At 42.6% G+C, this 16,422-nt stretch overlaps 1 non-coding gene across 1 annotated transcript; it reads left to right on the top strand.

Moving 5' to 3' along the window:
* Positions 1 to 2,456: 2,456 nt before the first annotated feature.
* trnal-uaa (transfer RNA leucine (anticodon UAA)) lies at positions 2,457 to 2,539 on the top strand. The gene has a single exon. It is a non-coding gene; the product is annotated as a tRNA-Leu (tRNA).
* The last annotated feature ends 13,883 nt before the right edge of the window (positions 2,540 to 16,422 follow it).

The following is a 16,422-nucleotide window of genomic DNA, read 5'->3' as shown; positions in this document are numbered from 1 at the left end:
CGATTGGCATCTGTGATGCTGGCGACATCAAAAGGAGGCCAAGATAGAACATCCACTCAGCAGTTTTGGTTGAAGTTGGATGCAAATTCTTCAGCCTTGTCCTTTGCACTGATCTGCTGTGCTCCCCCATCATTGAGGATGGGTATATCTGATGTAATCTGATCATGCGTTCTCCTCTTTAATACATCCTGAGCGTTCTTCATCCTATCTGATCGATCCTGACACTTCCTTAAACACTTTGAGTCTCCTTCTCTCATATCTTCTCCAATATGCTCTATTATTTCATTGATATACTCTGATAGTCCCTTACTGTCACTGTACACACTTATAGTCTTTAGATCCTCTGGACAACATATTAACCCCTTATATTCCCTCTCAGCCTCTATAATCCCCATGTCCTTGTGAATTCACTAAGAAATGCTTAGACTCTCTGAAACTATGAGAAAAGGGTTTTGAAAGCCATGGCACAGATCGATGTGTGTGGAAACGGCTGATTTTACAGTGCATGCAGGAAAATAAAGAGCAAACGTTTGTGTGAGAAGAACACAGAAATGTTGTGCCTGGGGCTGCACACTTGGGGCAAGTAAACAAGTAAAAAAAAAGGAAACCTTTAACGTGAAAGCAGAAAATTAAAACCAGACAATGCTAGAAACATTCAGCAGGTCAGGCAGCATCTGTGGAGAGATATTCCTTTCACCAGGATACAATTATCCACTTTGATCTTCACATAGCTCCGATCTTATACTCTCCACGTCTCCCTGCAGGAAGTGTTTGGGCTGAAATGATGGTTTCGTAGATTTGAGCAAACAGAGTAAGGCAGCAATACATAACTCCCCCACTGCGGCCTGGGGAAGGATGGAACTCAGATTCAGGAATCTTGGATCTGTTGATAAAAGGAATAAAAGAACACATTCTTCTTCAACACAATAACCATGAGGATGGAATTCAAAACCATGCGTGCAGGTGTAATGGATTCATGGGCTATCGACTGAACCTCTCGGCCACATCGTCACAGGAACACGGCTCAGAAAGTTTTCATATTTCCTTCATTCTCATTACAAAGCCCTGGACTCAGAGAGCGCACAGCAAGAAAACTCACTTTTAATTACCAGTCATCAGTGCCAGAATTTAATCTCTATTAGTGTGGTTATGTGGATTTCTGTTCCAGTCTTATGAGCGACTGGGTTTCCAATCCCAATGCTGTCATAATTTGTGCTATATCGTCAGAAAAGCTGCTCAGATGTAAAGTTGAAAATAAAAGCAGAAGATGTTGGAAATATTCAGCAGGTCTGTTAGCTTTCGTGGAAAGATCATCTTCACTAAAAAGATCTATGTCTAACAATCCATGTTAGACTATCACAGCTGATTGAGTGGTACTGTGACTGTATAAGGGTGAATACTCTGTGTTGTGGTCACAACAACACTGATCAAGACAGAGCTTGCTTTATGTCTTAAACCGGCTGCTGGACCTGATAATGGAATGCAGCAAATAACCAACCTTTACTCCACGAAAATGTATTTCTTCTTGATGGATGAAAACTATTGCTTCCTTTTACATCATCGCATGTATACATGCCTGTGCTTCAGGTTCCAAAATTCAAACCCACCTCTTCTCTCAGATTATTCCTTCCACTATTAATACTGACTTCCTTCCATTTCATTTTACTGCAGCTTTGCCGACTGTAACGTTCACTTTCATGTTTTTTTTCAAGCCTATTTTTCTTAAAGCCTTTCTGGGCGACTACCACTAATTCTAGGTTGCACATGCTCCATTCGCAAAAATGTTCATTTGGGCCTTGAACTCAGTCCATACATTTAGGTCTGAGTGACCGCTCGGCAGACACACATGACAAAAGCAGGACTGGCCTTTGGAAGGACAGAGTCGGAATGCTGATAATATTTCTTTGGGGAATTTTCTGAGACAAGGGATGTGAATTGAGGAACTGGGTTTTGATTTCGTGGCAGTTGGTGTTTTTATCATGAACTGTGTTTTTTGATGAAGTAGCGGAGACATTTGATGAGGGCAGTGGTAATGTGGTTGCTGTTGTGGAGATGGATTTTCAAAAGTCATTTGGTGAAATACCACATAATCAACTTGTGAGAAAAATTAAAGTGATGGAATTAAAGGACCAGTGACAGCCTGGTTACATAATTATCTGAGGGATATAAAACAGAGAATAGCGAGAAGAGAAGAGGACTGATTTCCAGGGTGATGGGGAAAAGCTGGATTATGGGATTAAACTGACTGATCTTCCAAAGAGCCGGCACAGGCTCGGCGGGTCGAGAGACTTCCTTCTGTGATGTAAAATTCACTGATTCCATCATGTTAATTTTCACATCAACTGGGAGATGTTATGCAATTCAAGGCTCAAAGACAATGATTCCCAGACTATGTGCAAAGTCAGTTGCATAAAGTATTGTAGCGATAATTAAATACAAAGGAGCATGTCTGTTGTGCTGTGATGGTCGAGTGGTTAAGGCGTTAGACTTAAATTCCGATGGGGGTTTTCCCACGCAGGTTCAAACTCTGCTCGCAGTGAAGTTAGTGTCATTTTCCTCGAGTTGGCTGCTCTATTTGCTTCTTGGCAATGTTCAAATGTGTTAACATCAAACAGATATTGTGGAAGCTGAACAAAAGGTGAGAAATAAACACAAAAATCAGCCTGTTCTCACATTGAACAACTTCTCCTTCAACTCCACTCACTTCCTTCAAGTAAAAGGTGTTGCTATGGTACCCCCATGGGTCCTAGTTATGCCTGTCTTTTTGTGGGAGATGTCGAGCATTCTTTGTTCCAGTCTTACTCAGGCCCCCTCCCCCAACTCTTTTCCTGGTACATTGATGACTGTATCGGTGCTGTTTCCTGCTCCCGCCCCGAACTGGAAAACTTTATTAACTTTGCTTCCAATTTCCACCCTTCTCTCACCTTTACATGGTCCATCTCTGACACTTGCCTTCCCTTCCTCGACTTCTCTGTCTCTATCTCTGGGGATAGATTGTCTACTAATATCCATTATAAGCCCACCGACTCCCACAGCTACCTCTACTACACTTCCTCACACCCTACCTCCTGTAAGGACTCCATTCCATTCTCCCAGTTTCTCCATCTCCATCACATCTGCTCTGATGATGCTACCTTCCATGACGGTGCTTCTGATATGACCTCCTTTTTCCTCAACCGAGAATTCCACCCCCCCACCCCCACTGTTGTTGTCAGGGCCCTCAACCGTGTCTGGCCCATTTCCCGCACCTCTCCCCTCACCCCTTCCCCTCCCTCCCAGAACCGTGACAGGGTTCCCCTTGTCCTCACTTTCCACCCCATAAGCCTCCATATCCAAAGGATCACCTTCCCCCATTTCCGCCACTTACAGCATGATGCCACTACCAAATGCATCTTCCCCTCCCTTCCCCTGTCAGCATTCTGAAGGGATCGTTCCCTCTGCGACACCATGGTCCACTCCTCCATTACCCCTACCACCTCGTCCCCGTCCCATGGGACCATCCCCTGCAATCGCAGGAGGTGTAATGCCTGCCCATTTACCTTCTCTCTCCTCACTATCCCAGGCCCCAAACACTCCTTTCAGGTGAAGCAGTGATTTACTTGTACATCTTCCAATGTAGTATACAGTATTCGCTGCTCGCAATGTGGTCTCCTCTACATTGGGGAGACCAAACGCAGACTGGGTGACTGGTTTGCTGAACACCTCCCCTCAGTCCGCAAGCAGGACGCTGAGCTTCCAGTTGCTTGCCATTTCAACACTCCCCCTCCCTGCTCTCATGTTCACATTTCTGTCCTGGGATTGCTGCAATGTTCCAGTGAACAACATCTCATTTACTGATTCGGCACACCACAGCCTGCTGGACTGAACATTGAGTTCAATCATTTCAGAGCATGAGTGGCACCCCATTTTACATTTATTTTAGTTCTTTTTTCTTTTTTACAACTTTTTTTTAAATATTTATTTCATTTCATCTTAGTTTGTTCAGTTTGCTTACCCACAGTTTTATTTTCATGTTTGTACTTGCTGCTGTTCAACCTTCAGTCCGTTAACATCCAATTTGTACTAATGCTTTGTCTTTCAACACAGCATTAACATATTGTTTACCTTTACTCCATGACCTTATGGTCAGCTTTGTGGCCTTGTCCAATCGACACCTTCTCTTTTGTTATCTCTTGTCCCACCCCCGCCTCACTTGCTTATAACCTTTGACATTTCTAATATTTGCTCGTTCCGAAGAAGTGTCACTGACCCGAAACGTTAGCTCTGCTTCTCTTTCCACTGATGCTGCCAGACCTGCTGAGTGGTTCCAGCATTTCTTGTTTTTATTTCAGATTTCCAGCATCTGCAGTATTTTGCTTTTACAAAAATCAGCCGACTGGAAGTGAAGAAAAGGGAAAAGCAATTGGCGAGCTTCACTGGTGGTCGAATGGTTGAAGTTCAATACACTTAATGCAACGACCTGTGTTCGATTTCTGGTCAAAAAATTGTCAGTTCTTGCTGCCCTGACAACTCGCAAACATGATTTCCATTTAAATTGTTTTTTAAAAGCATCAATGGTCAGCACCTCTGGCCTTACTTGTGGAGTGAGTTGGAAACACAATTAAAGGTTCAGATCAGTGATTATGCACCAGAACTGAAGAATTCAGAGATGTGACAGGTCTATGACAGAGCTCTGAAAGTTAAAGGGAACATGTGACAAATTACAACACAGAGTGATGTACTGATGAAAGAGAGGGTGGGGCAAAGAAAATATGGGTGGCAGGCAATTGGGCTGCTTTTTCTGCTTGCTGTTCAAACTGCACAAATATCATTCCTGATCAACCAATCACAACTGCTCTGTCAGAGAATCACACTGGACTGAATGACCTCCTTCTGTGCTGTACCTTTCTGTAACTGTATGTTTCCAAACACCACTTCTGCTGCCTTCAAAGTTATTCTACCATCTTACAACACATTGCAGCAAAATACTCTTTCTTAACTTGTGTCCTTGACTTTTGACATGATGACACTGAGGAAATTCAGTGAGAAGTTTTCTTGTCATTTCTATCACCAGCTTTGGAAGCAGACCTGTTGAATGACATTTTAAATGGTGCCAACCCTTCACTGCAGCTCAGCTCATCAAAACATTCACTGTTATCATCGGCCTGTTAGGCATCTTCCTGAGTTACATCTGCTGAACAACATTAGCTTCCCGCAGCTCCGCTTTCCTCACATTGAAAGCCAGTGAGAAATTATGCACAGTTTGAAATCTAAGCAACGGGTAAAAGATTGGAAGGAGAGTGTGACTGGGGATAATTGCTAATGGGAACAACTCTTGCACATTCCAGTATTCAGTATCTGGAAGAAGCAGGAAGATGAGATCACAGTGCGTGTTTATCCTGTTATCTGCAAAATCCATCGCTTCTCAATGTCCTCCATCTTTCATTCCCACTCCCTGCTTTCCAGGTAAAGCTGGGTTTCCTGAATCTGGTATGTTCACATGAAGCAACTAATTCACCTGGGAGCTGGAGAAGCAGAAGTATCAGGAGGAAAATCAGTGAAAGAAGAAGGAGATCCCACATGAAACTGGCAGAATTTGATGTGTGTCAGTTGTTTCTATTGATGTATGACGGCCGTGTGTTGCTTTACACAATTCACAGGAGCTGCATTGATTAGGTTGGTGCATCTTGGAAATTGAAACTTGTACATCTTCAGCTTTATGCTCTTGTTAACACATTCTGTGCTGTCATTGCCGGAACAAGTCTTTTGTGTTCTTGCTAAACATTGGATTGTTTTAATGAGAAACCAATCTGTGGTGGAAGTGGGCTGAAGTGAAGAAATAGCAAAAGTAGCGTGGAGCAGCTTGCTTGCAGTGAGGTCTGGCAGATTCCCCAAGTGCTCCAGCGATGAAAATTCGGTGCTTTTTCCACTGCAGACCTGATTACATTCCCGGTCAGGTGGGATTCTGACCTCTGAAGGAGACTAAATTTGGGAGTCCCACCTTTTTTTTAGTAGGAGAATATTTGTTCTGAACTCTCTTAGCTCCTCCTTGAATGCCTCCCACTGCTCTGACACTGATTTACCTGCAAATAGCTGTTTCCAGTCCTCTTTTAACAAATCAAATCTCCGATTAGTAAAAGTGACCTTCTCACATTTAAAATTTTAACTCTTGGTCTATCTGTATCCTTTTCTAACTACGCTAAATCCAGCTGAATTATGATCACTGCCACTAAAATGCTCTCCCACTGACACCCCTTCCACCTACACAGGGTTTTTCCTTCACACTACGTCCAGAACTGCCCCTTCTCTTGCTGGGTTTGCTCAGCATTGGCTAAAAATTCTCCTGAATGCACTGTAAGAATTTTGCTCCATCTATACTTTATGGACTTCAGAATCTTCAGAATTATGCATAAATATTGAATCTTAATTTCCACATTGATAAACATTGGATTGAATTTGATGTAGCTATAAAGCAGTGTCATTGAGTAACACGAAAGGAAATCAGCATTAAATTAAGTTAAAACTACAATTATCTATCACTGTGTAGTGTGAGGGCACTTCATGATGCAATGATCTCTGCTCAAGGCAATTCTTAAAGAAAACATCCCCTCTTGCATTATTTAACTCTGCTAATATTCCCCGTTGTATTTTCAGATAAAGCTGCATCATGAAACATTTTGATGTCTTGAAAATGTGCAACCTCCCCAGGTAGCAACTGAACCACTGAACTAATAAGAAAACAAAAACTACAACCCACACTTGTACACTTGTACATTCCATACCGAAGCATCAGGACAAGTATCGGACTGTTACCAGACCTGGGTTCATCCAGCAGCCCCAGAGGAAGGATTTTTATTCCAGACAGTCACTGAGGAGAGAGGAACAAAGAGAGAAAAGGAGAAAGAGAACGACAGAGAGATCAATAGAGTCTGGAGTAGATGCTGAAAGGAACAGATTCACTCCACAATTCCATATTTTACTTCATTGAGATTGACAGACAGAAAGCGAGAAAAGACACAAAGATGTACATTTAAACAGCGCCTTTCACGTCATCAGGATCTCACAAAGCACTTTACAGTCAATAAAGTACTTTTGAAGTGTGGTTTCTTCTGTCATCTCATGACAGAGAGAGACAGAGAGTTCGACAAAAATACTGATTCAGCAGATGCCAAAATATGATCTTAAGAATTACATCTCAATATGGAAACTTTATTTCCAGGTCTGTAAAAATCTTATTGTTTGTTTGATTCCGGTTCAGTAAATGTAAACCTGAAGCAGAGTGAATAAATTCGCCTCTAATCTCTGATGAAATAGGGACAAAGCTTCCCAAATTCTATCAGGTCACCTTCCAGCCTTCTCTATTCTCGAGGTTTTCCTGTTTGTTTTAATCTCACCGTTCTGGTAAAAGTTGTGAGTGAACGTTTATTTTCCTGTTCACTGTGAGACCTGGCAGCAGTGGAAACAATTCCTAATATCCTGTTTGAAATTCTTCTTTTTTTGTTCATTAATTCATTATCTCGATGTGTTTATTACCTTAACCACTCGACTATGATTTCTCGTTCTCTATCTGTTTAAATGTTGCTCAGTAAAAATTTCAATCATCCTCTGCTTTGTAACACACGGGCACTGAATCGCTGAACAGTCTCCACTCAAGAAAATGCAGAAAGAGACAATCTCGTCTTGTATTATTTTTACCCTGCTATTTTCCTCTGTAACATGTTAAAATAACTCTATACAACTAAAATAAATCAAGTTTATGAAGGTAAAAATCCAGTCACCTCCTCGGGGATTTGAACCACATTGACACACATAGATCGAAACACACAGATATGTGCACCGAGAGTGAGGGAGGCCTGAAGAGAGACAGACAGCCGGAAAGAAAGGGTGTCTCCAATTTGGCAGATTTTTGTTCCATTTCTAAACGTAAATTTTGAAATCCAAATGAGTAAATCCTGGAGGGATTGAAAGGTGCAGGATTTTATTACCTGTAATTGATGATTGGTTCTGCAGGGACCTGGTTAAACTTTGAAATAATCAGAAAGGTAGACAGCAGGACACGAGCACTCACACACAATTCACAACAGATTGTTAAGTTTATCATCTTAACCACTCGGCTACAACTACATGCAATAAAGCATTATACCTGGCAAATGGAGTTCGGTCGTAAAAGCAACAGCAAAGTTAAAAATAAACTCGCCCAACTTGGGTTGAAGTTTAGTAGAAAAGTAACAAGAGTGTGGTTGCTGAAAATCTGAAATAAAAGCAGAATGTGATGGAAATACTCAGCAGGTTCGCCAGCACCTGTGGAGTGAGAAACAGAATTTATGTTTCAGGTCAGTGATCTTTCAGCAGATCTCGATGTCACCTCTTCTTCTGCCAAAATTTTTCAATCTGTACTCTCTGGATCTTCAATCCTTCAGCCAATAGAAACAGTTCCTCTTTAATTCTTGGATCTAAACCCTTCATTTAAGCATTCGATCAATTCTCCTCTCTCCTTCTCTGCTCGAAGATGAACAACCCCAGCTTCTCCAGTCTATCCACATATCTGGAATCTCACATTCCTGAATTATATTTTCCAGAAGATTGAAGACGTCAAAAGCCAAAACATTTGATGTTTTCAACACGGCTGCTGAAATAGCCAGTATGTCATGAGCTTCGAATCATTTATAGATCATTTAAAGATGACTTCGAAAAAAATCACCTCGTGCTAATTTAAAATAACAGTTTAACATTCTGGTTTTGCTCCCCAGGTTGATTGCAGTGCAGTGTTTCCATAAAGTTAGAGTTATCATCTTTCTTGTATTTGTGAACAGTCCACAGTTCAAAACCACGTTGAAACGTTATCAAAACGTATTCCATGAAATACCAGGAAACCTTGAGTGATAGACATTCGTCAATTCATGTTATCAAATTGCAATATGTCACAGATTGTTATATTTGCTTTTCCTCTGTGCAGTACTGTACACTCAAGCTATCCACAGCGTCTTTCACTCAATTTCCCTTCTACCCCTGTCAGTGCAGAAAGTCACCCTCAACGTTGAACATTGCAGCTGATTTCTGTTCAAATTTGTGAGCCATTATTAAAGGATCATTCCGTGCTACCTCGGTTAATAACAGCCGGTCAAAGCTTCATGTCGCACATGGATACAGTTACATCAATTATTCACTCATTCCCAACGCCACAGTCAGTGAGACTGGCACAAGCAGCAATATTGTAAACCCACACTCTCAAATCACCCACTGTCAACAGAAAACAACAAATCAATCAGAGGGTTACTGTACATCCGTGGGACACGGGACACTACAGCCCGGTCCAAACATCCTCATATTCTGAGCACAATGAATGAGTCACAAACAATAGTAACAACATTCGAAATCGTTCCCATGTAAAATGTGTTCATGTTATTTAAAAGCTGACTGTTCTGTATCTGAAAGTGAGCACCATGGGATTTGTGTTTTTCGTGTTTGTCTGTTTGGTTTGCAATTCAATTTGTGGTGGATATTGAAGAGAATCTCATATCAAAATGAGGACACAACGTAGGTAAACAATAAATCCCAGAACAATTCCTCAGTAAAATGGATTGCAATCTTTGGAAGGAGGTGCAGCTAAAAAGTGGAAGATGGGAATGATGTTATAGCTGATTGAGTGGAATGTATTGCATCCTTGGGCTTTTGTTGATCAATTTCCTTTTACATCTTGGAACACAAACAAAACTGTGGCACCAGGAGGAAACCAACAGTTATCTCACTTTATGAGAGATATGGCAACGCTACCGTGGGTTGCCCAGTTACCTCAGTCAATAGAGCATGAGATTCTTAATTTCATGGTCATGGGTTAGAGCTCCATGTTCACTGTGATTGTTTTAAACTTTGTCGCTGCTTTCACGGGCGAATCCCAGCTCTCCATTCCTCCACCACTGCCACCCGCACTCAAACTGTATCTTTCTCCAGCACACTGTTGTGAATATCACAATTCCTGATTTACAAATGTCCTCTGAATTTCCGGACCTGTGAGAGACAAGTTTGTAGATGCAGCCTAATGTACAGTAAATGATAATACTTTGAAACTGGGAAGTTCCAGTGCAGCTTTTGTACAAAACAAAAAACGTCTCTGTCACAGAATGAGAATGGCCACTTCCTGGAGGACAAATAGCATCGGATCCACGTCTAAAAGGGTTCCAATGACAATGATCGGATTCATTAGATTCAGGGAGAAATACTCGGAAACTCATCCTGAACGTCATTTACATGCAGATGAGCTGAGGAATGAATGGATAAGGCTGAGTTTGTATTCCTTGGAACAGAGGAAGTTAAGGGGAGATGTAATGGAGGTGTATAAAATTATGAGGGACCTGTTTCTCAATAGACAGGCCAGAATGAGGTTTTCATTGCTGAAGCCACATTTAGCACTGTCAGTAGAAGAAAAACAATCAAGACAGAAAGAGAGTCATGATAGGGGTAGCGTGGGAGAAAGAATTCTGAAGTTGAACCAGAAGGTGAGAGTGAAGATTCATCATCACAAGTGGTTGAAGTGGTGACCAGGAAGAGTGGTGGAAGATGTGGTCCTCGCACTTATTTAGTCAAGATGTTTTGTAGTGGAAAAGTTAAGTTTGGACATAAAGATCATTTTTTACCTTCAGAGGTTCACAAAAAAAAGAAAGAAGTTGGAAAGAATCAAATGTGTCTGATAAATCAGATAGTTTTGTTACGAGTTGAGCACCAATTGTTACTCAAACAAAAATCATGCCAGAAACTTGTGCAAGAAAATGTTTGAGTTCAGATCCAAGGCAGAGATAGAGAGACATGTCTGATGAAGTGGAAATTTCAAATGTAGCCCAAGGTCAAAATCTGCCTCTGTTGAAGAAACCTCTCCTCAGACACAGTCCAAGATGGGTCAAGGTCTTTCCACAAGTTCTGGATGTTTGAGTCAGGAAGGAAGGTGCCATAGAATTGGGGAGTGGCAAATGTGACACCCTTATTCACGAAATGTGTAAGGTCAGTCCAAGCAATTACATGCCAGTTGGTTTAACATCAGTAGTGGGTAATATTTTCGAAACAATAGTCAGGGAAAATATCAATTTACACGTAGAGAGGTTCCAGGTAATTAAAATAACCAGCATGGATTTGTAAAAGACAGATCATGCATGACTAATTTAATTGAATTTTTTATGAAGTAAAGGAGAATTTTGATGAAGGGAGTGTGCTGAATGTTGTTTATATGGATTTTAATAAAATATTTGATAAGGTACCACATTAAAGGCTTGTTAATAAAATTGTGACTCATGGAATAGGACGGTCAGTGTCCAGTTGGATAAAATATTGGCTTAAGGACTGAAAACAACAAGTGAAAGAAAATGGTTGTTTTTCAGACTGGAGGATGTTAGATAGTGATGTTCCCCAAGACTCAGCGCTGATTTTTGTTCTTCATGTAAATGATGTGAATCCAGGAATAGATAGCAGAATTTCAAAATTTGATGATGACACAAAACTTGGAGCTGCAGCAACCAGTGAGCATCATATGAACAGCCGACAACAGGCCAGAGATAGGATAGTAGAATGGACAGAATGGTGGCAGATAGAATTTTATCCTCACAAGTGCGAAGTGATGCATTTTGACAGAAGACTTAAGGAGAGGCAATGTAGACGTAATAGCATAGTTCGAAAGAGTGTGCTGGAACAGAGTGACCTGGGAGTGCTGGTGCATAGATCTTTGAAGGTGGCAAGATATACTGAGAGAATAGTTAGTAAAGCATAAGGAATCTTAGGCTTCATAAAAAGAAGTACTCGGTACAATTATGGTGAACCTTTATAAAGCTCTGGTTAGCCACAACTCTGTCCTGTTATTGTCACCACATTTCAGGAACGATATAGGTAGGGGAGGTCCTTAATGAATCCTTTGCTTCAGTATTCACTAGTGAGAGGGACCTAGTCGTTTGTGAGGACAGCGTGGAACAGGCTGATATGCTCGAACAGGTTGATGTTAAGAAGGAGGATGTGCTGGAAAATTTGAATGACATGATGATAGATAAGTCCCCGGGGCCGTAATAACCCAAGGTTATTACGGGAAGCGAGGGAAGAATTTGCCGCGGCTTTGGCGATGATTCAGTTTAGTTCAGAGATACAGCACTGAAACAGGCCCTTCGGCCCATCGAGTCTGTGCCGACCATCAACCACCCATTTATACTAATCCTACACTAATCCCATATTCCTACCACATCCCCACCTGTCCCTATATTTCCCTATCACCTACCTATACTAGGGGCAATTTATAATGGCCAATTAACCTATCAACCTGCAAGTCTTTGGCATGTGGGAGGAAACCGGAGCACCCGGAGGAAACCCACGCAGACACAGGGAGAACTTTGATGATCTTTGCATCCTCACTGTCCACTGGAGTAGTACCAGATGATTGGAGGGTGGCAAATGTTACTCCCTTGTTCAAGAAAGGGAATAGGGATAACCCTGGGAATTACAGACCAGTCAGTCTTACCTTGGTGGTGGGCAAATTATTGGAGAGGATTCTGAGAGACAGGGTTTATGATTATTTGTAAAAGCATAGTTTGATTAGAGATAATAAGCATGGCTTTGTGAGGGGCAGGTCATGCCTCACAAGCCTTATTGAATTCTTTGAGGATGTGACAAAACACATTGGTGAAGGAAGAGCAGTGGATGTGGTGTATATGGATTTTAGCACGGCGTTTGATAAGGTTCCCCATGGTAGGCTCATTCAGAAAGTAAGGAGGCATGGGATCCAGGGAAATTTGGCTGTCTGGATACAGAATTGGCTGGCCCATAGAAGACAGAGGGTGGTAGTAGGTGGAACGTATTCAGCCTGGAGCTCAGTGACCAGTGGTGTTCCGCAGGGATCTGTTCTGAGACTTCTGCTCTTTGTAATTTTTATAAATGACTTGAATGAGGAAGTGGAAGGTTGGGTTAGTAATTTTGCCGATGACACAAAGGTTGCTGGAGTTGTGGATAGTGTGGAGGGCTGTTGTAGGTTGCAACGGGACATTGAGAGGATGCAGAGCTGGGCTGAGAAGTGGCAGATGGAGTTCAACATGGAAAAGTGTGAAGTGATTCATTTTGGAAGGTCGAATTTGAATGCAGAATACAGCTTAAAGACAGGATTCTTGGCAGTGTGGAGGAACAGAGGGATCTTGGGGTCCATGTCCATAGATCCCTCAAATGTGCCACCCAAGTTGATAGGTTTGTTAAGAAGGCATATGGTGTGTTGGCTTTCATTAACAGGGGGATTGAGTTTAAGAGCAGCGAGGTTATGCTGCAGATCTATAAAGCCCTGGTTAGACCACACTTGGAATATTGTGTTCAGTTCTGGTCGCCTCATTATAAGAAGGATGTGGAAGCTTTAGAGAGTTTCCAGAGGAGATTTACCAGGATGCTGCCTGGACTGGACGGCATGTCTTATGCAGAAAGGTTGAGGGAGCTCCGTCTTTTCTCATTGGAGCGAAGAAGGATGAGAAGTGACTTGATAGAGGTGTATAAGATGATGAGAGGCATAGATAGAGTGGATAGCCAGAGACTTTTTCCCAGGGCAGAAAGGGCTATCACCAGGGGGCATAATTTTAAGGTGACAGGAGGAAGGTTTAGAGGAGATGTCAGAGGTAGGTTCTTTACACGGAGAGTGGTGGGTGCGTGGAATGCACTGCCAGCGGTGGTAGTTGAAGCAGATACATTAGGGACATTTAAGCAACTCTTGGATAGGTACATGGATGATAGTCGAATGAAGGGTATATAGGTAGTTTGATCTTAGAGTAGGTTAAAGGGTCGGCACAACATCGTGGGCCGAAGGGCCTGTACTGTGCTGTACTGTTCTATGTTCTATGTTCTTTGATATGAGGGTCCTTGAGAGAGTTCAGAGGAGATTTAGCAGAAGGGTTCCAGGGATGGAGCATTTTAGTTACAAGGTTAGGTTAGCATCCGCAGTATTTTGCTTTTATTTTAGGTTGGCAGAGCTGGGGTTGTTCTCCTTAGAGCAAAAGAGATTGAGGGGAGATTTAATAGCAGTGTACCAGATTATGACAGGCTTGGATAAGTTAGACAAGGAAAAATTGTTCCCATTAACAGACTGCACAAGGAGTAGCGACCACAAATTGCCAGTTCTGTGGTAAAAAAGGATGTGAGGGAGTATGAGGAAGCACTGTTCTTATATCTCAAGTGATAATGACCTGGAACTCGCTGCCCACAAGAGTGGTGGAAGCAAAAATGATCAATGCCTTCAGGAGGAATTCTGAGAAAAACAGACTTGCAGGGCTACGGGCATTGAGCCTGACGGCGTTGCTCTGTGCAGAGATGGCATGGACCGAGTTGTCTCCTTCTCTGCTGGAAATAACTATGAAGTTTTGCAGTGCTCTCACCGCACGTGGCTCCTATTCCTTTGATGTCACATCACAGTTATATTGTTCCCCTTCTTCTGGCCAGTTCAGACTAACGAATGACTGCTCTCTGCACTGTACAGCTGTTTCTCATTGCTCCCCGTGTCTAAAATTCTGTGCTCCAGGTGAGGATCGAACTCACAACTTCGGCATAGCTCATTAATTGCACTGCTGTATAAGTACCACGTGCTTACCGATTGCGTCACAGGAGCCACATTGCTCTGCATGTAGTATGGGGAATTACCGGCAAGTTAGCCGAACATCAGTCGTCTGGAAAATGTCCGAATCAATCATAAAGGAAGTATTAACAAGCACTTGGAAAATCATTCTCTGATCAAACGAAGTCAACATGTTTTTACTGATTGGAAACCTTGATTGACAGATTTATTCCAGAATTCTGAGGATGTAACTGAAAGGGCAGGAATGTTGTATAATTGGATTTCCAAAAGGCATTCGGTAAGATGCCATCGAAGATTAATACACTAGATAAAGGCTCATGGAATTGAAGTAATATATTAACATGCAAGGAGGACTTAGAGGTAAACAGACAGAAAGCAACGACTAGGGATAAATGGAGCATTTTCAAGATATCAGACTGCAACTCGTGGAGTGCCTCAAGGATCAGTGCTGGGGCCAAAGCTTTGTCCAATACCGAGAGTGTGGTGGAAGCGGATTCGGTCCTGGGTTGAAGAGAAGATTCGTCCTTATCATCATTGATGCCAGCCTCGGGAGAATTCCATTAAATCCACGTGCTATCAAGAGACGGGTGAAGGCACTGAATATAGAAAACATGATGGGCCCTGACACAATTCCAACTGTCATACTGAAGACCTGTGCTCCAGAACCAACTGTGGCCTGAGAGACGCTGTTTCAGTACAATTGCAAAACGCACATCTTCCTGACAATGCGAAATTTGCCCAGCTATGTCCTGTCTACAAAAATCGGGAAAAGTCCAATCCGCCCATTAACTACCCCATCAGTCTACTCAAAATCATCAGCAAAGTTGTGGAAGGTATCGTGCTATCAATAAACACTTACTCAGTAACACATCGCTGACCGATGCTCAGTTTGGGTTCCACCAAGGGCACGCAATTCCAGACTTCATTACAACCTTGACCAAACATGGAAAATAGAGCTGTATTCAAGAGGTGACAGTGAGTGAAATTGACATAAAAATAACATTAGACCTAGTATGGGATCAAGGAGCCCGAGCTAAACTGGAGGCAATGGGAAAGAGGGGGAAAATGCTCCACGAGATGATGTCTTACCTAACACAAAGGTATGTCCCAGGGGGAGTGTTTGCTCGAGTGGTTGGGGGGGATTGAACTAAAATGGCAGGGGGATTGGAAACTTTGCAAGGAGTCAGAGGAAGGGGGAATCAAGGACAAGAACAAAAGACATTAAGGGGAATAAGAAAAGTGATAGGCAGAGAAATCAAGGGCCTGAATCAAACAGGGCCACAGTGAAAAATAGTGGGTAGAAGACAAGCAACGTAAAAAAGACAAGCCTTAAGGCTTTGTGACTTAACGTGTGGAGTATTAACAATCTTCTTCTTTGGCCTCCTTGTCTCGAGAGACAATGGGTAAGCGCCTGGAGGTGGTCAGTGGTTTGTGGAACAGCGCCTGGAGTGGCGAAAAAGGCCAATTCGAGAGTGACAGACTCTTCCACATGTGCTGCAGATAAAATTGGTTGTCAGGGCTGTTATGCAGTTGGCTCTCCCCTTGCACTTCTGACTTTTTTCCTGCCAACTGCAAAGTCTCTTCGACTTGCCACACATTAGCCCCGCCTTTATGGCTGCCCACCAGCTCTGGAGATCACTGACAACTGACTGCCATGTCACAGGACTTCATGTCGCGTTTGCAGACGTGTTTAAAGCGGAGACATGGACGGTTGGTGGGTCTGATACCAGTGACGATCTCGCTGTACAATGTGTCCTTGGGGATCCTGCCATCTTCCATGCAGCTCACATGGCCAAGCCATCTCAAGTGCCACTGGCTCAGTAGCGTGTATAAGTTGGGGATGTTGGCCGCCTCGAGGACTTCTGTGTTAG

The sequence above is a fragment of the Heterodontus francisci genome, chromosome 34 (assembly GCF_036365525.1).
Source record: "Heterodontus francisci isolate sHetFra1 chromosome 34, sHetFra1.hap1, whole genome shotgun sequence".
Taxonomy (NCBI): Eukaryota; Metazoa; Chordata; class Chondrichthyes; order Heterodontiformes; family Heterodontidae; genus Heterodontus; species Heterodontus francisci.
This window is presented reverse-complemented; position numbering and strand designations above follow the sequence as displayed.